Source organism: Bombyx mori, chromosome 18, assembly GCF_030269925.1.
Source record: "Bombyx mori chromosome 18, ASM3026992v2".
Lineage (NCBI taxonomy): Eukaryota > Metazoa > Arthropoda > Insecta > Lepidoptera > Bombycidae > Bombyx > Bombyx mori.
Window position 1 is genome coordinate 3163509 of NC_085124.1, and position 23825 is coordinate 3187333.

General features: G+C 37.4%; 2 long non-coding RNA genes across 2 annotated transcripts in view; one reads left to right on the forward strand and one right to left on the reverse strand.

The window, feature by feature from the left end:
* The window catches only part of LOC119629867 (uncharacterized), a 28104-nt gene extending 4479 nt beyond the window's left edge, over positions 1–23625 (forward strand). Inside the window, exon 3 of the long non-coding RNA XR_005245754.2 lies at positions 23276–23625. This is a non-coding gene — a long non-coding RNA (uncharacterized LOC119629867). The remainder of the gene's footprint in view (positions 1–23275) is intronic.
* LOC105841966 (uncharacterized) lies at positions 5064–7438 on the reverse strand. Its single transcript, XR_009975510.1, has 2 exons — positions 6615–7438; positions 5064–6510 (listed from the first exon to the last, which is right to left on the reverse strand). It is a non-coding gene; the product is annotated as an uncharacterized LOC105841966 (long non-coding RNA).
* Positions 23626–23825: the final 200 nt, after the last annotated feature.

Sequence of the window (23825 nt, forward strand, 5' to 3'; positions counted from 1 at the left end):
GCTGGCCCTAGCAGGAGCAGTGCTTCGCAGAATCTACCACCGGATCCGCGAAGATCCGGCGAGAAACTCATGTCTATGTGTAGTAATGAACGCCGGATCATGGGTCGCGTAGATGATATAGTAGATTCTGCGAAATACTGCTTTTGCTAGGTCCAGTGCTAGCAATACCTCCGGTTTGAGCCTCGAGAGCTCACCTACACGCTAGGGTAACGCTGATACAGAGCCTCCTAAGGCTATCAGCAAAGGCAAAAAAAAATCAGTCAGTGACAAATCAGTAATGCGTTCCAATCGAACTACTGGAGTGGTAGTCGTCATACAATACATTTAGACTTAGACCTTACATCTTAAAGTGACTGATAATGTCACCTCTATGGTCGCAATGTAGTTGAGTTTTTTAACGTTCTCGATAGCGTAAAAGTTAACTTAAATTTGAATTCAGTTTTTTTTTATTGCCCTTGTAGGCAGACGAGGGCACGGTCCACATGATGGTGAGTAGTTACCGTCGCCCATGGACTTCAGCAATGCCAGGGGCAGAAGCAAACCGCTGCCTAAGTTGGAAGAACGCCCCTAGCGGCAAACGTAGGCAAACGTTCCAACTCCATACAAATTTGAGTTAACTTTTACGCTATCGAGAACGTCAAAAAACTCGCACTATAAGCTAAGCACATTGGTAACGAAGGTGCCGTGAAATTGTCTGCCCATATACTTACTAAAAAAAATTAGGCACACATTACTTTAATTATTTCAATTATTATTATTTTCATTTTATATTTACCAAAGTTTCGAATACTATACGCTTACAGTCCTCGTCGTCACGGACGACTAGCGTTACGAGAAGTTACGACGAATACTCTGTTAATTTTGTGTCTACAAAATTAACAGAGTATTTTTATTTATTTATTTTTGAAAAGTACTAATTAATTTAAAGAAACCGTATGATGAATTATCAAATCCACATTCACGATTAACTTAACTTACGTATTAAAAAAGTAATTAATCAAATTGCCTTATTAAATCAAGGCAACGAACCGATTTAACTCGATCGTGGACCGTGAAAATAAACGCACCGTAGTTTTATTAAAATTTATTCAACTAGGGTCGTTGGTCTTAGAATACTGTGCAATTAGCAATCTCAAAAGATTGTCTTGTTTCGTGGTGAAAAAAAAAAATTTAATACAAGACAACCAATATGTTATAATGATAAAGAATAGATTTGCATTATTAAAACTACATTTAATCTCACGATTATGATTGTTATTATATCAAGTATATTTTAATATTCAATTATAATTAATTTCACGCTTTTTCCTCGGTCGGTCTATTTTTCTTTTTAAATAGAAATTGACTATAGAGATACAACCATAATTTTCAATGTATACGGCTCCAACCTATGAAATTGAAATCAATATTTAGTATTTTCGATCCTGTTAAAAAAATATTTCATATTTTCCACCGACTTCATTAAAAGATTTTCAATTCGGATCGCATGTCTTCTATCAAGAAATGTGTTTGTAAGCAGCCTTTCAAAACGAACTAAATTGCCAGTATACAATTGTTTAATTGTGAACCGCAAACGATAGACACGGGAATAGTAACATTCACTATAATTATTTAATTGGATACAATAAAACGATTCTGTAACGAATATTGTGTGTCAGAACTAAGAGAGTTTCTAGAGATCTTTATTGAGGGAGACTAAGGAGACAAATAAGTTGAAGTGACATAATATACGAATCTGTCAAGAAATTAGCGGGAAAAGATCAATAATACACAGCATTTTTTTTCAACTTCACCAGGGCAGTTGGGCGAGCAAAGGCTCAGCCAGGAGTTGAATACACATAGTATTAGTTAATCATTCAAACTTGTTTTATCACATTCAAAGTATACCTGTTCAGAAACGTTATACTTACGCCAACGAATAATTCAATCATCAAAACATTTTGAAAACGCCATTTTCGGTGCAAAATTTAAGACAAACACTTTATTATCCACGTTAGCAATAGGTTAGTACTGTAATTGATTAATTGTATATTGTGAATAAAATTATTTCCTTACATTATAAATTTGATTAGTTTTTGTTATCGTGTTATTTTGTCGTATAGTTGTAAGGAACATTATGTACAAATTCAGCACTTTGCCTTGCTTGGCCGTGCCCACATGGCTTATGTTGAAAGCCAGATTTGGTTTCTTTTTACTTTTTTTTATGTATCTTTTTAGCTTGTGATGTGTATTGTGTGCCTAATAAATAAATAAATAAATTGATGTTTTTGTTAATGAAAAACTCAATACATACTAGATATGATGTAACTAAAAACAGCATTGTGTTTAATCGTGATGTAAATAGCAGATGCAAATCAAACTTCGCGCCAAAATGAAAAACAGTTTTGCCAATTTAACGACAACAACAAAAAATAAAAAATCAGATTGGGACTATAAAGTCATCTAATCCCGATACTTTTTTAAATGTATGTTTAAATATGACGCAAAACCCTACTGCTCTAAAAAAAGTGTTTCGCCATTAATAAAAAAACAACATGTTAAAAGAAGAATTATTTTCTTTGTAATCATTCAAAAGGCAGGCTTTTATGTCATTTGGCTCACGCACGATCAATTCAGTGAAGTTATACTAAGTGATCTCACCACAATTTTCTTTCTAACTTTTAAACAAACAAGCAACACTTATTAGTTCAAAACTAAGAACGTTTAAAAGGAAAATAGTTGCTACTGAAGTCTCAAGTACAACATTTTTTGTCAGAATACTTACTAGTTTAGCGTTACAAATCGATTTGCACCTAACTTATATTGATCAAACGACTTTGTGCCCTACCACTCACGTTTCAAAGACTAAAAAATTGTTGGTCATCAGTAAAGCACGTGGGTAGTCCTTCAAGTAATTCCCAATTAGCGCTAACACTAGGCTTATCCTCGTTGTGAAGAGGTAGATACTAGTTTTTTTCTTCTTCTTTTTCTGTGATCTAATGAATGGAGCCGAGTGGAACGCTAAGAATTTAAGTGTAATAGGGTTTTTATGACGTTTATTTACTTATTGATGTCTTGATTGATAAAGATGGCGAATCACTCGAATGGTTTCGTATTCAATTAAAAAATCAGCTGATATCCTATAGCTTAAAATCGAAGTCCTAGATTTGTTTACATGGATAGTTTATAGACGCTTACGCGAAACTAATAGAAACATTTTTTTCCGAAAACAAATAAGTTACATTTTAATAAAATTTGATCTGTTACTTAGATACTACATTTAGATTCAATTATTTTTGTTCCATTTTATGTCCGAGTCACGTATTACATATTTTACTTGGACTTCAATAATTCCTTTACAGACTATGATACGGGGTACTGTGCGTTGTTTACTATAGTTTTTGTTCATTTTCATTTGAATCTATGCTCTTGTGATAAGGTTGAAAATGTTTTGTGCGCATTGAATTTGTATTGGTCTGAAGGAGGTCATTTTCGTACTATATAAGGAGATACACTGTCATTCACGAGCTCAGAATGTGATAAATAAGATTCATTAGACAGTCGAGGGTATGATTGATATTAGTCATTCAGTGACCTAGAGATTTTGCGAAGAAATTTGTTATTGGTTGTGAGTCAAAATCACAAAAACCTCCTCCGCCAAACTGCCAGACCTTAAGATACTATTAGTTCGTTAGTGCGAAATGAAACGTAGAAGTCTATATAGTAATAATTTCTATAGACAAATAGGGTGTAGTTAGCACAATATTAAATATTAAATATTGTATTATTATCTATGCCACTATTCAAATATCGACGATTAACGTCTTAGTCGTCCGTGACGTTTTGAATGCTTTATTTTTTATTGTTGTCAAGAATCACGACAATATCTATCAATATTGAACATAATAATATTAGAAAATAATTTGTTTATTGACAATAATAAAATTGTATTCCAAATTGGTATTTTTAATTATGCCTACGTCTCGTGAAAACCGTTTTTTTTCCTATCTAAGCTGATAGCCTTGAGAGGCTATTTCAGCGTAGCCTTAACTAGTAGGTGAGCTCACAAGTCACGGGGCTCAAACCTGATGACGTTGCTAACACGAACCCTAGCAAGAGACGTGCTTCGCAGAATCTACCAGCGGATCGGAAACGTGACCCACTGAGAAGATCCGGCGAGAAACTCAGTGGGCTTTGACTGAGGGTTAATTTACTCGTCGAGCCCTTCGTCACAAGCTACGGGTTTGATGAGAACGATGACTGGTGCTTGAAGTACCTAAAAGCACCGTTAGTGGATCGGGTGAAAACCGAAGAATAGGTATACTATACCTATATACTTTAGACCAGCGGTCGGCAACCCGCGGCTCCTTGACTCCGCGGCTACGACTCTTCCGCAAAATGTTTAATTCAGGAACGGAATATTACTTAATATCTTGCCCTGTAAGAGACGAGTAAATATTTTTGAAACACAAGGTTATAAAAATATAATATGTTATCATTAAATAGTCCTTTGAATAAATTTCATTTGTTTCAAAACCTTGTCAAGACGTGAGTTTTTTTAAGTTATTAATTATCTAAGAGTCATCTGTATGCGGCTGTAGACATAGTCATAGAAATCTAAATACTTATATAAGTTCGATTATTATGACAGTTAATGACCTAATAAAAATAATTATTGGAGCCCCTTATAATTTATTCACTTTACAAAAATAATGGTTGCTATAATAACTAAATGTTTAACATTTTCGATCCGCATAAGGCTATGTCACCATGAATCTATGGTCCTAAGTAAAGGGAACTGACTATAATATATTTAGCAGCCGATACTATTTTATTGAACAAATGTCGTCATAAACTTATCAGTACAAAATCAGCTAAATCTTAGTAGTATCTTAAGATTAACTTTGAAGGCGGGGTCGAACTTAGGCACGGTGGCGCCAATACCTCGACGTGACTGGTTCCATGGTGTTTATAAAATGATGACGTCAGCGACTGATAACGGTGGGACTGGCGGCGTCTTTTTATTACAATCATTCTCTTCATTATTGTCATTGCCTTCCATAGGGACAGTAATTAAAACTCACTTTTCCAATGAATTCCATTTATTACATTACAAGTGTACAACGATAACAACAGAGAGCTCCGCCTCGGTCGGCTTCTCGAGCCGGAATGTATTGTGCGCCATCGGGTCTTCGCGTCCTCTTACAGGAGTGCAGATCGAGCCTCGGGACAATCCCCTCTGCCCGGGCTTGGGATTCCTGCCTAACGAGGCAGGGGTGATGAGCTTGCTGGTATACATCTACTATGTGCTGGATTTGGGTTCCGTAAGGATGGACTGGATAGGACTTCTTTCTTTCTTTCTTCTCTTCAGGTATTGTTCCTGAACACGTATTGTGCAACATTAGTCACTCGTATTTATAGTAGAAGAGTGGCGGTAGCGTAGTCATGAATTCTCTTGAATACCGTTTTAAACAATGGCTTACACGCATTGGACTTTAGTTAACCAACAATGTCAACATTAAGGAAATGGCTAGCTTTATAATTAAACAGTAATGTTGCGCCAATATATAAATTTTAGAATAGGAATATTCTTAAATATTATACACACAATAGCACAAAACCTTTCAAATGAAACGTATACCTACTTATTTCTGTAATGGATATATTTTTGTAAATTGTTTCATCATTACGTCACAAAAATAGTCAAACAATCAATAATATTAATTTTAAAAATGATCAAACCGAAAATATCAAAACATGTTTGTTCCTAATAAACAGCAAGCTTAGAATTCTAGTTTTAAATTATGATAGGGGGTCATAACTAATATAATACTTAGTAGACAGTCCGGCCCTGCCCTAACGTACGCCTAGTGCCCATAAATGGTGCTAACTGGTAGCCGTGTTTAGAGACATCGATGATTGAGTCACACGAACTTTATTTCAACTTTAAATTCAATTTGTTTATTGTTTTAGTAACATATCAGTTGCAGTTGCGTTCCTGTTCAACTTATTAAGTCACTCGCTGATCGTTTGTGCATTAATAATTGGGTTAGATGTCGATTTGTTTTCTGTAAAAAAATATATATTTTTTATGTTTCTGACTCATTGTTACGTGGTTACCATCACTCATTGATATCATGCTATGTCTGAATGCCGCTACTCTGGTTCATATTATATAGAGATCGAGATTTCAAGGCAGAAAGAAATACGCCCATTAACGATAGCTACAATGGTAGGTATCAGCAATAAGGTGTCCTTAAATAATATCACTAAGCAAATACGCAGCACTAATTTGCTTGCGCTGACTTGTGTCAGAAATTTTGACAGTATCTAAGTGTTCCTCCTCCTCCTTGCGTCGGTTTCCTCATTACTGAGGGTCGTGGTCAGGGCCTTGAAACAGTTTAAATGTTTCTTTGTCCATAACTCTCCTGGGATGTAATTGTGGTGGGTTCCCACGTCCTTCCACGTCAGTATTTCGAAGGGATTTAGTCCTTCACGGCAACTGGTCCCGCTCCGGGTCTCTGGTTGGATCTAAGTGTTACAAAGTTCAAAATCAATGGAATGAATGTACCATAATCGAACACAAAACAAAAAACAAAAATTAGGGTTAGTTAAGGTCAGGTAAACATGCACACCATAAGCGTCAGGTTCGAGCACCGTGAGTTCACCTGCTCGTTCTGTGAATCTAGTATAACTGTTGCGTTTTCCAGCCGGTGTTGCGTTTTCTAGCTGCCAAGAACAACAAATTAAATACTTAATAGAGAATTATACAATGGATGTGTTGCTTTTGACGGCTGGATTTGAAAGAGGATTGGTGTCTTGGCGGACGTCGCTCGCTGACACTTTGACGTTCAGAAAGTGAACAATAACCCATCGAGGTTACTAGAATAGATAGGGAAAAAAAACACACACACAAATCATTATTTTATCCTAATTCACAGTTGTCCTTTGTAAAATGCACGATACGCCTGCATCATACACCACTTCTACCAATTGTGTACTGAAAATTAAACCCGAAAATTTATCCTCTTGACCTTATCCCTCTATGTGGGATGGACGAAACATTTCGTTTTTTATTCATGCCTATCATAATACCTCATCTCTACACTCACACCCTTCTCTCGCATATCCTCATTCACAAAGTCCATCCCAGTATTTTTAGGTCGGCCCTACTAACATTATCGACCTTCTACAAACCCATAAATTTATGAGTTTACGTAATTATTGATTATAAAATTGTGAATGAAAAATTGTAACTAATAAGGTTACCAAAATGCCGAGTTATTTATAAGTACATAAATTAATAAATAGTTTAGGTAGCGTTGGATTCACAGCGCGCTTTTACGCTGTAATTTTTTTGGTATCTTTTCTTAACAACCATAAATATGTGTGCATGTTGACCACAGATTATAAAAATAAATAATAGGTAGGCTCTTTAAGTTATGCTTCTTAGTAAATTTCCGGCATCATATTCTATAAACAGAAATACATTAAAACAAAACAGAAAACGTAGGTACTTTTGGTAAAAAAACGCATCAAATTTCTTTCAAGTATTTAATTTTATTGAGAAATCCGAATTGCGTATTTGTTTTAAACTCAATAGACACTTACACAACATCCCACACCCTACACGCCATTGGAGCCGTATGATTAGAGACTAACTAGGGACCGGATCAGTCATGCTCACGTCTCCAAAAGTCACAAGTCAGGTGGACGCCGTGCCTACAATCTTCGAAAACATATCCAATATAATCTGAGCCTTAACAAGGAGCCATTACAGTTGTTATTCAATAAAAATAAGTTGTTCGTGTGCAAAAGCTGACATGTAGTATTTCTTCTAAACGATCACCAAAATTGTACGTACGCCATATTCGATGTTCCAAAGTAGTGTCATAATAGGACGTGACGCACCACACGTGGTCAAAGTTATATACAAACGATTTTAGTGGGCGTGAGAATTTCAAGAAAAGAATACATTTCAACTTACATTTTCTTTTCATCTATATTTTTTATGTTCATGTTCGATGTATTTATAAGGTAACTGTGAAAATTGTAGTTAAACTTTATAAAAGTATTTGATGATTATACGTTTAGTTTGTTGTTGTTGTTTTAGTCCTAGGACACTCCGCTAGTACATATGGCACTTTTTTTCCTACCTATTTTAGTAACGTCGAGGGGTTATTCTAGATTCACCGAATAGGTGAGCTCACGGGGCTCAAACCGGAACTGTAACGAACTGTAACGCAAAAAACCGAAACGCATTACTGCTTCACGGCAGAAATAGGCAGGGTGGTGGTACTTTTCCATTTAGATTTACAAGAGGTCCTACCACAAGTAAGAGATCCGCGTATAAAACACAAACATAACCAAGGTGTATTTATTCCTTTAATTTTACTCTTACTCATACAAATAACATTGATGTTAAAATAAAACTGTGAAAAACATTCAATATTTACTCAGAGAAAATGTGCGTTTTATGTATACCCGTAAGTGTATGTCTGCTTCATGGACTTTGCCGTAATTTGAAATCATAAATATTATTACTCGGGACTAGTGTCATATGCACAGAGTCGGAGTTAGAGTAACGTCTTCATTATAAATTAGGTAGTTTAATGAAGTTTTTATATGAATCAAGAACTGAAGACAATAATTGTGCGGTACAATATTACAAAAATATATCAATAAATATAGCATCTTCTTAGGCCTAGTAATCGAAAATCATTACTTATCTAGGTGTGTGTTTTGACAATAAAAAAACGTAATACTAAACCCTTATAGTAGCTTAATCAAATTTTAGCATATTTCTTTTGCTCTTAGCTTCGTGATAAGAAAACTTTAACTTTGATGTTTATAATTAGAAAACGATTAATGTTTACGTGTTGATAAAATAATTACAGATTTCTTTCGACGATTCTCAATTACATCGTACATAATTCATAGATTTAAGGGTTACTACGTATTTGAAACCTATACTGATGCAGCAAAAAATTATTAAAAAAAGATGAAGATAATTTTTTTACTTAAATTACATTTTTAATAAAGGCTATTTTAATCTTAATCTTAATTAAAACGACATCTTTCTATTGAAGTAGTATACAGCCGTAGCATAAGCGAAGAGAGCTAACTGGGTCGCCGTCGACCGGGCTATATAATTAGTGTATTAATATTAACAGGGAATTTTATTGGTGATAGGACGTCTTGTGAGTCCGCACGGGTAGGCACCACCACCCTGCCTATTTCTGCCGTGAAGTAGAAATGCGTTTCGGTTTGAAGGGTGGGGCAGCCGTTGTACTGTTAAAACTGAGACCTTACAACTCATGTCTCGGGTTGGGTGGCAGCACTTACGTTGTAGATGTCTATGGGCTGCCGTCACCACTTAACATTAGGTCGGCCGTGAGCTCGTTCACCCATCAAAAATTAAAATGAAAAATTTGTAATCCTTATTACGTCCCTGCGCAAAGCCATGTCGAGTGATTGACGTGACGCTCGGCGCCTCGTGTTATCTAGGTGAGGGTTAGTTCATTTTTCTCACACTAGATGCGAAACCCCGCAGGCGCCAGCCTCTTGAATCAATGGAAAGGTCTCGTTTACACTGTTAGGAGTTTTCTGTTAAACTCGATCACATTCAACGTTCAAATTGAGCATGCTGTTTTTTTTATGAGCAAACAAATTGCTCCTCGAAATACGCGGTTCCTTTTGAAAATAACATTTCGAGAAATCAACATTTTCAGTCAAAATACGGATTGGTTTTTGTCCTGAAAGTTTTCCTTCAAAACAGAGCTTAAAATAATTCTTTAACGAAGAATATGCCTTATTTATATTGAGTGATTCAACAATATGATTATTTGTAATTACTAGTTTTAACGGCATGTTAAAGCGATAATTTCGTGTTACACAAAAGATCCAGATAAAAATATAACTACATCAATTGAACCAGGCTCATCTGCCCGATTACAGCAATAAAAGAAGATATGTAGGATATACTAAACAAAGCGAAAACAATATTCGTTCGCAAATTGGATTGCTCCCACGTTGTACGATACGAAAGATAGCAAGCGCCAATTATAAATCCTTTTTTTTGGGCCGGGTGCCGAACCTCCTATGAGGTCCCCGCGCCTAGGGAGCGCGCGGGCTATGTGAGACTGGCCAAAGGATGTTTTCAGGGCCCTACCCACTAAACGACTCCACTGCACTCTTCGCCCAAGCGTCCGATCCCCTCCGAGATCAGAGCCCAGATGAGGTAAGAGGGTTACCACGGTCAACACTACAACCAGACGGCGCAGCTCACCCCAAGGACGCCCGGCCGACGGAGCCTTCGAGGCGAATCGAAGGCTCTGAAACGTCTGGGTACGGCAGTCCGTCAGTCCGCCCAGATGATGCCGCTGGTGTCCCGGAATATCCCGCTGGACCAGGACCAGCCTGCCGGGTCGAGCCAGTTTTAATACCTAAGATAATTTTTTTTTGTGAAAAGCAGTTTCGGATTGTGTGTTAATGTCATCGTTTTACGAATACCCCGCATATAATGGCTTTTCATGTAGTTATCCAAGGTCACACCACCTGAAAACGCCGCTCAGTGCTTTTACAGTCTCTTTCTTTTTGTACAAAACCATCCGGCTCTAACATTAATTTCCCACCAACACACTCCCCGAGTAACAAGTTTGTGGCCACGCCCCTTCAAAGATATAAGCTAGTCTGTATTCTTCTATACTAATATTATAAAGAGGAAAGATTTGTTTGTTTGTTTGTTTCGAATAGGCTCCTAAACTACTGGACCGATTTGAAAAATTCTTTTGCCATTAGAAGCCGACATTGTCCCTAATGAACATAGGCTACTTTTTTTAATATTTTTTTTAATTATTATTTTTTGGTTTCATGTATGTTTTAATGTTTCCGAAGCGAAGCGAGGGTGGGTCGTATTAAGTAAAAATTCAAAATTAAAATTCATGTCAAAAATATTACCCCTTGAATTGTTATCTTAACATAATTGTTGAATTGCAAGACATGCTAACTGCACCATCGGTTCCGTGATAGCCTAAGCCATGGAAAAAAACCAACGAAATAAACTAAAGCGAGCTTATCATTTTGATTCTACGTATGGTCTTATTCATTAATTTCTTAATATTAAATAATTTTACGAGTACATTACGAAATAATTTTTAGTACTCAAGCGATTGAACACAAGAAATTTGATAGATGTCAATCGCGCTAATGAGATGGTGAAGATAAACAGGCTTAGATACAAAATTTCGATCTATAACAGTCGGGCCGTTGGTCTATCGAGTAATTTCACCGGCTACACGGAAGATTTTCCGTTTGTCGATTCCCCAAAATTAGGGAAATTAGAATAAACACAATAAATTTTGAAAAGTTCTAAGTAAACGTTTGACTAACCATGACGTTGCCCTAACTCATACAAAAAACGCAAATAATCCGTGTAAGCCATAGACACGTATCACAGCTGATTGGTATAATATACTGCTTAGCTTCATACTCATACACAGAAAAAAGGTAACTCAAGTATGTGGTTCCGCGAAGAAACTATTCGATGAGATTGTTAATGGCTTAAAAAAGTATGTAAGGTAGCGCAAGTCCTAATTAAGCTGAAGAAAAAATACGAAATATCCTTGAAAGGTAAACCCTAATTGCATATCGGAAAAATAGTACAGAATTTGAAATGCCCATATCATCAATGTAGTCAATGAAATAAACATTATTAAGGATAACACGAAAACAACCTATCATATAATAATATTTAGCTGTGCCACATGAGTAGCAATATCTTTGAAATAAAAAAGAAAATTATGAAAATCGAGTCTCGTGGCCTAAAGGATAAGACGTCCGGTGCATTCGTGTTGAGCGATGCATCGGTGTTCGAATCCCAGGCGGGTACCAATTTTTCTAATGAAATACGTACTCAACAAATGTTCACTACTGACTTCCACGGTGAAGGAATAACAACATCGTGTAATAAAAATCAAACCCGCAAAATTATAATTTGCGTAATTACTGGTGGTAGGACCTCTTGTGAGTCCGCACGGGTAGGTACCACCACCCTGCCTATTTCTGCCGTGAAGCAGTAATGCGTTTCGGTTTGAAGGGTGGGGCAGACGGGGTAACTAATTATTATACTTGAGACCTTAGAACTTATATCTCAAGGTGGGTGGCGCATTTACGTCGTAGATGTCTATGGGCTCCAGTAACCACTTAACACCAGGTGGGCTATGAGCTCGTTCACCCATCTAAGCAATAAAAAAAATTATCTAATGAATCGATTAAGTTCTACGCGTTCTTTTTTATAATTGTGAAATATATTTGGAAAGTAACAACGAGTTTACCATTTTTGGTATCTGATAATAATAATGAGTGCTACTCAATATTGTGTCACATTCGACTTGTCAACTGTGAACACTAATGGAGTGTCACACCTCTAAAGACTATTGACATAAAATAGTTAAAGTTTGGATAACTTTATGGCTTCAGAGCTAGCAAGTTCAATACGGGACTCACATAATTTATATTTTAGATAGTTCTATTTTATTTAGGATTCACAGTTAAATATTTACTTCATGGAATCACGTTTTAAGACCTAGTGTATTCCGTTCGTTCCGTGTTAACTTATTTCTTTGTTTATTCCCTGGATAATAACACTAGAGCCAATATTTAAGTGTAGTTAGTGTTCGATTTTGAAAAACAAAGTTCAATGAAAGTTAAATACGTTAATTTATTGTCACGGACTATACATTATTCCTATCTAAATGTATTATACTACCCGATTTTTTTATTGCTTAGATGGGTGGATGAGCTCACAGCCCACCTGGTATTCAGTAGTTACTGGAGCCCATAGATATCGACAACGTAAATGCGCCACCCACCTTGAGATATAAGTTCTAAGGTCTCAAGTATAGTTACAACGGCTGCCCCACCCTTCAAACCGAAACGCATTACTGCTTCACGGCAGAAATTGGTAGGGTGGTGGTACCTGCCCCCGCGGACTCAAGACGTCCTACCACCAGTAAGATACATGATACATTTAAAGGTACGAAACCTTATTGCTTGTAAAACTTCTTTTCGCCCAACTTGCGCCCGCGCAATGTATGGCCCGACGCGACGTATAGGGATGCACTAAATTATATATTTTGTAAACGCGGCTAAATAATAAATTTAAATTAAATTTTAATTTTAAACAAAACATATTGGTCAGGTGGAATGGTCAGTCTTCATTCTTAGCGCCAATAAAAATAATATCAATACGTGTAGGTAATCATAAATTTTGTAATGTGTTAAAATGTTTAAAGCAACCATGGATATAAGGATAAGAGATTAAGTGCCACAGGCGGCTACTAATTTCTCATTAGCGATATCTACAATGAAGATGTAACATCGTGCAGTGAAGTCCATAAAATTATATATTTACATATTAGTATAGAATTATAAGCTCGCACGGGTATGTAACACCATCCTGCTTATTTTTGTCGCAATGTATGTAGTCTTATGCTTCAGTTTAAAGGGTCAACAGAATAGCCGCTATGCAACAAAATTGCGATTCGACCTCACGTTTCAAAATCAACAGGGAGCGTGTATGAAAAAAAATTTTTTTATTGAGGTTGGGCAGTACAATAAGTTTAATTTTGAGCTAATTCGAAGTTAACACCGAACGTAGGTCGCTGGCCGCGTTTTTATTATTATTTATTTATATTTATTTAAAATCTTATTAATTACATAATATTTTTTAAAAAAGATATTAAAAATACAATTTTTAAAAAACACTATATAAAAATAGATTGCCGCTGATGGCGGTGTCTACGACACAAGCCACCAGTGGTTAGGACTCCAGATTGAGAAACCTCCTCACAATGCGTGCAGTATCAAGGATAACTGCTTTCTGTATTAGGCCCTTAACCCAGCTGGATAACGAAAGTTTCTTAAGATGTTGATCGAAACTTTTCGCTATCAAGCCGTGTACCGATACAACTATTGGAACAATGATGGTTGAATCAACATGCCACATGGCGGTAGTCTCGTGGGCCAGGTCTAAATATTTTATTAATTTGTCCTTTTCTGCCTTCACGAGGTTCTCGTCATGAGGAATGGTGACATCAACCAACACTGCTCGACGCGCAGATCGATCTATTATCACAATATCAGGTTTATTGGCAACAATATACCTATCCGTGATAATAGATCGGTCCCAGTAGAGCGTAACATGACCATTATCAAGAACTGGTTGAGGTTGGTATTGGTAATAAGGTACAGCAGAATCAAGAAAACCATATTTCAGAGCAAGTTGTTGATGGATAATCCTAGCCACTTGGTTATGTCTATGCAAGTACTCGCCGTTAGCAAACCGAGAACAGCCAGAAACAATATGTCTAATAGACTCTCCCGGACGGTGGCATGCCCGACAAATGTCGACCGTCCCATCCTTTAGTATATATTTCCGGTAGTTGTTCGTCATGATAACTTCGTCCATAATTGCAAAGATAAAACCTTCAGTTTCCCCAAAGAGGTTACTGAATCGTAACCAGGCTACGGAAGCTAATTGGTCTACATCAGGCCCTGTGAGAGCCCGGTAGAACCTACCGTGTAACTCCTTGCTCCTCCATACAGTTATGCGATCTGAAATACTCTCTACCTTCAGCCTCTTCCAATTCCCGTTAGCTAAGGATAGCGGAGTTAGCCCCTTATCGACTGCAACGACATCCCGATACATATTCACGTTCATCTTAAGGAAATATTCCCTAAGGTTGTATATCTCTCGGTTATGTAGATCCTTGGCATTCAAAATACCACGACCCCCACATTTCCGAGGAATATACAACCTCATTACAGACGAACGTGGATGATGCATTCTGTATGCCGTTAACAATCGTCTGACTTTTCTGTCCAGTACGTCCAGCTCTGATTGCGTCCACCTTAGTATGCCAAAGGAATATGTTAACATAGGCATGACCCAACCATTAAACGCTCGGATTTTGTTTCCGCCTGATAAATGGCTTTTTAAGACCTTTATAAGACGACCAAAAAACCGATCTCTAAACGATTGTTTCATATCTGCGTCAACAATATTCAGCACTTCAAACATACCAAGGTACTTGTAAGTTTCCGATTCACAAAGAGACTTGAGGACCACACTATGGTTAAGTAGTAAGCAATCTGAGCTTACAACTTTACCTCTCTGTACATCTATGAACGCACATTTATCAACACCAAATTCCATCCCAATGGCTTTACTAAAATTGTCGGTTATTTTAAGTAAACTCATTAAGTCTGGTTTTTTGGAAGCAAATAATTTGAGATCATCCATGAACAAGAGATGTGATATAGCCTCAGCTCCTCTGCGAAGTCGGTAGCCTAGCGTTGAATCTTTAAGTAATGTACTTAAAGGATTAAGCGCCAAACAAAACCACAAAGGACTCAGACTGTCGCCCTGAAAGATACCCCGCTTAATCCTTATTAAATTCGGGGCAGCAGAAGAAGTCATCTGACCTGGTTGACTAAGAAACGTAGACCATTGACCCATGCATGAGCTAAGAAAGGAGCATAGTATGGGATTTATTTTATATAGCTCTAAAACTCTCATTAGCCATGTATGAGGCACAGAGTCATACGCTTTCTTATAATCAATCCAAGCCATATGAACGTTCCTCTTACTCCGCCGAACTTGTTGAGTAATGGTCATGTCAATGAGTAGCAAATCTTTTGTACCTCGAGACCCTGCCTTACATCCATTCTGATTAGGTGATAAAATGTTATTATTAAAAATGTGATTTTGAATTTTGATTCTCAAAATGGATGTAAGTAGCTTATAGATAGTAGGTAAGCATGTAATTGGTCTGTAATTCTTGGGATCCGAGGTATTGCCAGATTTATAAATCAAATAAGTGATACCAGATGTCATGAAATCTGGGAGTGATCCCAACTCAAGGGCCTGTTGGAATTGAGCTGCCAGGCGTTCATGTGAACTTCGGATCCACTTGATCCAGTAACTGTGCAGTCCGTCCGGTCCCGGACTTTTCCAATTTGGCATCGAACGTACTGCACGAGAAACATCAACGGCGGAAATTGTTATTGAATCCATCTCTTTATACGATTCACATTCCCGCCTGACAGTTTGTATCCATTCCCCTTCAGAGTGACCAATGGGTATCGACCAAATATTATTCCAAAATGTTGACATGTCCTCTTCGTTGACATTGTATGGCTCATCGGTCACTTGGGATTGAGACGACTCCCAGTTTCTGTATATACTTCTTTGATCTCTTTGGAAAACTCTATTCAAATGGTATCGCTCAGATCTTAGACGATACCGACGAATACGGCTTGCCCAAGCATAAACTTTTTGCTTCCAGAAGTCTATGCGCTCAATAATACAGGTCATGTATTCGTTTGAGCTTATTCCAGTTCCGGCAAAGGCCTGATCGACGAAACACATAACCCGTGGACGAGTATTTCCTTTCTGGAAGCACATAAGCTTTGCTATAAGAATCCTGGCCCTATCAATTCGCTTCTCAATTCTGCACTGCCATTGTGGTTTAGTAGGGGGTCGATAGGCTGTCTGGGTTAAGTTTGGAGACTTAACCTCAGCTACACGACAAACCGCTACCGCACCGCAGTATAGAAGTGAGTGCGTATCAATTAGATCTGTACTTGATTCTAAATAGGGTTTTAGAATAGAGTCCAGGGCCCCTACAAGCGAAACATTACGTCTATGCATAGGCAAACGTGGTAATCGTGGTCTAGAGCAGGCGGAGACTAACCTATATTCTTGAATAGAATCCTCCAAAGCACTACTCAAACGCTCATAGTCCTGGTTACTTGCACAAACCTGTTCTTGAATTTCCTCATCGTGTTGTATTATTGGGGCGACGGTGTCAGTTACCACTTGGTTTTCTTGTGGTTCGATGGGAACAGGTAGCGCTTCGTAGCGTAGTCGATCAAGAAGAGACTGGTCCAACAGCCTAAGCCGCTGGATAGCCCTCACCTGATCTGACAGTCGTTGTGTCGAAACATTCACGGTCGGGCACAATGTCTGAAACACAGAAAACATTTTTGAGCGATACGCAGAAAGGTTGGTTTCTCCCTCCGTAGCCTCATAGTACGCTCGCATGACATTCATATTTATATTTTCGTTCCAACGCATGCGAGAGCGCACTACACCACTGGTAGCGGGGACCGTAGACGGGGCATTTCGCCTCGTTGATCCCAAGCATGCCAATGGTGGGCGGCCCCGGCGCACAGGTCTTGGCGGCGCAGGGGACGGCTGTGTTTCGTCGCTGGATAAACTTTCAATTCTCGTCGGACTTGGAGAGCCATCCGACGAACACGACGGAATACATGGTGATGTTCTTTGTGCGCCACAGGTCACCTGTCTACACTGTCGACTTGGGTTTTTCCTTAATGCAGTTGTCGTCGACATGGACGTGTCACATTGCAGTTTTCTTTAAATTCTTTATTTTCATTTTTGCATCCAACTTTACACTTTCTCTTTTTGTTTTTATCATTTTTAAAATTTAATTATTTGTATTTTTTCTGTAAATATTTGTAAAAATTTAGGTAAAATTAAATAAATTTTAATTTTGCAATTTTTGACACGTCTGTTGTTGTAGACGGTTTCCATGGTTATTTATTATTATTATTATTATTGATATACATTAGACTCAAAGTCAACAGTTAAAACAATCACTTTGAACTTATTGAAAATATAATTTTCACCATTTTATTTTATTTATTTATTGCATAGATGGGTGAAGCAGCTCACGGCCCACCTGGTGTTAAGTGGTTACCGGAGTCCATAGGCATCTACAACGCAAATACCGCCACCCACCTTCAGATTCGAGCTCTAAGGTCTCAGTATAGTTACAACGGCTGCCCCACTCTTCAAACCGAAACGCATTACTGCTACACTGCAGAAATAGGCAGGGCGGTAGTACCTATCCGGGCAGACTTACAAGAGGTCCTATCACCAGTAAGAAAAACAGTACCGTTTAAAACAGTATGGAAAAAAGCAAGGAACTTCGCTCCTTACGGAGACTCCTCACCGCATAATATGTTCTTATGTTTACTTGGAACAAAGAGAAATAATCGCGTCATTACGGATCCTCCCGATCCATTAACGGTGCTTTAAGGTACCTCAAGTACCGGCCATCGTTCTAGTCGAACCCGTCGCTTGCGACGAAGGGCTCGGCGAGTAAATTAACCCACAGACACAGCCCACTGAGTTTCTCGCCGGATCTTCTCAGTGGGTCGCCTTTCCGATCCGGTGGTAGATTCTGCGAAGCACTGCTCTTGCTAGGTTCAGTGTTAGCATCACTCCGGCTTGAGCCGGTTAAGATTACGCTGAAATAGCCTCTCAAGGCTATCAGCTTAGGTAGGAAAAAAAGAAGAGAGAATTAGGCATTGGAAACCTAACACAAAATCTGTAAATTTTGTTGGTAGTTTAAGCGGTTTCGCGCGGGCTTTTCGTTTTTACAAGATCGCAGATTCGCATCCGAGGCTCATAATACAACGATTTTTCTGTGTTTTAGTTACGGTTCGTAGTTTTAAATTTGTTCAATGTTTCTCACTCGTTTGATAATGGCACAGGCAGCATCGGTGTGGCGTACGTGACAGCAACGTCGCTGCGTGCTGACATAAAACTGTATTTAAAAAAAAAACACAACCATTCTTATACCAGAAAAATTTAATTATTGTTGATGTTTAAACTCGTGACATCCCTAGATAAACAAAAATGCGGTTCTGCACGCGTGATGTCACACACAACATGACCTTGCTTACGACATGGTATTTAACGAAAACACCCACACATTCACAGATTTTACCTTTTATATTTTTGTATTTAATTTATGAGTTTATTTAAAAAGCATTGCGTAAAAAATAGGCTTTATATTCGAAGCTGTTTTAGAAAGAAAAATGATATGGAATAAAAATAAGAACACTTATTTTTCTTAATAATAGAATTTACAAGATATTGTCCAGTTTATTTAACGCATTACATTAATTTAATGTGTAACGTTCGTTTGTTTATTACAATTTGTTACTATTGATAATACTAAACCTCAGTCAAAAAGTCTTGGCAAAAAAAAGAAAATTACTCGACAAACAGAACAGAAACTTGTACTTATCTATGTTATCATTGCTTTATATGTATCTATATATATTTAAAAGAGGGAAAATCTATATCTAGACAGAAAGTTTTTCCCTCCCGACTCCCAACTGGGACTTCGAATTCGTCGAAACTATAATACTACACAGTCCACCGAGTTACTCGCCGGATCTTCTCAGTGGGTCGCGATTCCGATCCGTTAGTAGGTTCAGCGAAGCACTGCTCTTGAGGGTTAGTGTTAGAAAATTCTCTCATGTTGAGCCCGTGAGCTCACTTACCCGTCCGGGCGTAGCTGCAATAACCCGTTAGACTACCAGCGATAAGGATTTTTTTTTATCATAAATTCAACGAAGCACTGCACTTGCTAGGGCTGGTGTTAGTAAATTCTCTCAGGTTGAGCCCGTGAGCTCACCTACCCGTCAGGGCGTAGCTGCAATAGCCCGTTAGGCTACCAGCGAATGGGTAGGGAGAAATTTAACAAAAGTGAATGCTAGTAGATTTGTTTGTTCATAGTCTTTACACGTGTCGCTTACCCATGAAGCAGTAGTTATACTTCTTTATAGTCGTGGTACTTATTTGAACCAAGAATGGTTTTAGTCACAGTAAGTAAGGTAGGTGATTGCATGCATCAGAGATGCGAATGTTGCGATGGATGTGTGGGGTAACGAGAATGGATAGAATACGGAATGAATATGTTAGAGGAAGTCTGAAAGTGGCACCTGTGACAGAGGAAGCTGAGAAGTGTGCGTTTGAGATGGTATGGACATGTGATGAGACGAAATGAAAATGAGGTTGGTAAGAGAATGTTAACTATGAATGTGGAAGAATATAGAGGAAGAGGTAGACCTAAGAAGAAATGGATAGATTGCGTGAAAGACGTTATGGGTAAGAGGGGAGTGAGCGAAGAAATGGTATATGATAGAAGAGTATAGAAGGAGAAAACATTTTGCGCCGACCCCAGGACCCCAGGCAGGATGGCAGGATAGTGATGATGATGATGAAGTAGGGTACTGTGAATCCTAATTAAAAAAATTATTGGCTCACACCATTTTTGCAATCCCTTTTTTAATGTAAACGCGTTTTGTATGCAGATTAGATATACCTATATATAAAAAAGAAACAATCGAAATCTTTAATGGTTTCCTTATTCCTGTTATGCGTCATAAAAATTAATAATAATGATGTGACGTAAAGATGAGTTGTCGACGTAGGCGTGTGAGTAGGTGAGCGTTAAACATAATACCGGGCCATTGAAATAATGGGCCTTAGTTCGATTATTGAATGAAATTCGTTGTGAGCTTAAACTAACTTGATAAGTATTGTATTCTGTATATTTCGTAAAGGTACCCTAATTTTAAATGGGTTATTGCGTGTAAAAATTAAGTTAAAGTCTATGACTTTAACTTAATTTTGTGTTCGTTTAGAGCATAATGTAAAGTTTATTTATATGTTTATTTATATTGTTGAATTCACACATTAAAGACGAGCAAAGGCCCACCCGATTTTAAGAAGTCGCCGCCGTTCACATGGACTTACAGTTAGATGGAAGTGTAAGTATAACTTTTACTAGTGGTAGGACGTCTTGTGAGTCCGTACGGGTAGGTACCACCACCCCGCCTATTTCTGACGTGAAGCAGTAATGCGGGGGCAGCCGTTGTGACTATACTTTAGACCTTAGAGCTTATATCTCAAGGTGGGTGGCGTATTTACGTTGTAGATGTTTGTGGGCTCCAGTAACCACTACACACCAGGTGAGCTGTGAGCTCGTCCACCCGTCTAAGCAATAAGAAAAAAAAAGTATTTGGAAATCCCGGCCTCGAGATATAAGTTAAGTACAGCACGCGAGACTGATCCTGTGCTTTGTAAAGCATAAATATATCAAAGCGCGAAGTACCGCTTTGCTTAGTCGAGGACTCCGAATGTTTTAGATGGCACCATGGCTGTGCCCTCCGAATGACTCCAATACCTACTGTACATACTACTAGCTCCGAACATCGACCACAACAATCCTAATATTCTTGGAATTATATAAAAGGATTTTTATATTATTTCATTTATATCATCCTGAATACACCCATACATAATACTTTTAGTCAGCAGTTTTCAAAGTTCTTGCACAGTGAGACAACAAAGATATTTACTACAGAAATATTGGACAATTTTTCTGTTTTACTGTAGAATATACGTAAACTAAAGTAAACGAACAACAAAAAAATATATGTTACGTGATCAAGGTAATTGGAGCCTGAACTAAGCCAACTTTCAATCGGTGTTCATACAACAACGTTAATGTAAGTTTTTTTTGTAAACTGAAACAATACGATATCTTACCTTTATGAATAACGTACCTAATAATTCAGGGATTTAATCAGTATTTTGAGTCCAATGATTATCGATCCTTTTGCCCAAAAAATAAATTCCTCCGCCATCTTAAGAACTTGCAACATCCTTTGCGGGTGAACATTAAATTCCGCCAAATATAATCTTTATGAATCTAAACCCTGGCACAAGTTTGTTCACCACTTAGATTTAATAAGGAAACCGTAGCATACTATGTGTCGTTTATATTAAGATATTTGTGTCACCTCGTTTCTGTTTTATTTATAAATAATTTTTCCTTTAATGATTCACTTATTTTAATTACCCTGTATTTTGTGTTTGTTTTATTTCTTGGTAATGGCGTGAACAAAAATTGTCTTTTAATTTTATTTGTTTTCAATGTAGTTGATGTTGCGTTCTGCAAAATATATAATTTTACGTAATATTTATATATAAACTAATTTTTTTAATTAATTATCTTCAGGTAATAGTAAAAGTAAGTTATTAGTGAATCTTGTATACCTACTTAGAATTCTTATAGACAATTATTACCATAGAAATAGTAATAGTAAGTCTATATTATTAAATGGTTTATAATAAGTACAAGATCCACTAATAACGATTTAAATCCAAATGATACTATTGTAGAAATAACAACGTTCAATTTTGTAACTAAGCTTAGTCTTGTCTTCAACAGTGCAATCCAGGATTCTTAGATATTTTGGACAAGTATCGCGACGGCCAGCAGAGTCTATCGAGAAACTTGTTGTTCAGAGTCGGGTCAATGCTCTTTTTTTTTATTGCTTAGATGGGTGGACGAGCTCACAGCCCGCCTGGTGTTAAGTGGTTACTGGAGCCCATAGACATCTACGACGTAAATGGGCCACCCACCTTCAGATATAAGTTCTAAGGGTCTCAGTATAGTTACAACGGCTGCTCCACCCTTCAAACCGAAACGCATTACTGCTTCACGGCAGAAATAGGCAGGGTGGTGGTACCTATCCGCGCGGTCTCACAAGAGGTCCTACCACCAGTGATTACGCAAATTATAATTTTGCGGGTTTGATTTTTATTACACGATGCTATTCCTTCACCGTGGAAGTCAATCGTGAACATTTGTTGAGTACGTATTTCATTAGAAAAATTGGTACCCGCCTGAGATTCGAACACCGGTGCATCGCTCAACACGAATGCACCGGACGTCTTTCGTGACGTGATTTCGTGGACGAATCCCCATGCGCTGGACTGATCAGGTGAAAGACCTTATTGAAACCTCATTTAACGAGTGCGTGCGCCAAGCCTCAGTTCGCAAACTATGGAAAACATCAGTCAAGGCTTAATAAACAAGAATTCCACATGACCACGACTGCTCGGCCAAGAGCAACCGACTATGATGAGTCTTATGTTTAAAATCCAAGATCCAAGCTCGTTTTCTTAGTTTGAAATAGACTACTAGTTTTATATAACTGATATTTAAATTTTATTTTACAAACCTAGAATAACTATGTTTATCCATAGTCCATTTTCCGAGACTATTTTGGCACGTACCCATAATATAGACGAGATATCCTTTTTTAAACTAGAAATGAGAGTTATCTGTAGTAGGCAGTGGTTTGGCTGTGTCGTTAGCATTTATGATATCTATGAGCGAGGTTGATCACAACGCCAAGCAGATCACCTGTTTGCCTTTGTTGCCCTATAAAAATAAAAAAACTCTAGCCAGTATGTTTTGAATCTTTTGTTATCACTAAGCAAAGAAATACGAGTATATCAATCAATATTTTATTTCCTAATTTGTGAAACTTTAATTTGCAACATCGTGTGCAGTTTTAGAAAAATAATGAAGTTAACCTTAGCATATTTTTATTTCTTTAGTTCAACCGACAAGCGCACGGCCCATCTGTGAAGTGGTTATGGGTGACAATATTCATCAGCGGATCCTGCAATATTTCGGTCTCACAGCACGAAGAAACAATTCATTGTTACGGCAAAAAAACAATTGTAATATATTAATATTTTATATATTATTGTTTAAATTGAAGTAAAACTTTAAGCGCTTGGATTGAGGCATAAGCTGGTGAATGCGTATCGAGGCGAACGAAAGTTGACAGGGAGATATAAGTTACTGAAGATAGAAAGAGAGAGAGCTACGTTTCGAATATTACTGTACATGTACATATAATGATATGGAGTATTTCAGAATGAATAAACAATAAAAGACTTAATTGCGTTTTGTGTTATATAATAAGAAGAAAAAAATTTAAAGCCCTTAATCTCTTTTAAAATTAATATTAAAAATTAAACAGTAAACAGTATTAATAAATTATACTAGCCTATATAATAGCCTCTAATAATATGTATATAGATAGAGCTAAAGAATTTTTACTTTAGTAAAGCACACTCGTTTTTTTTTTCATATCAAATT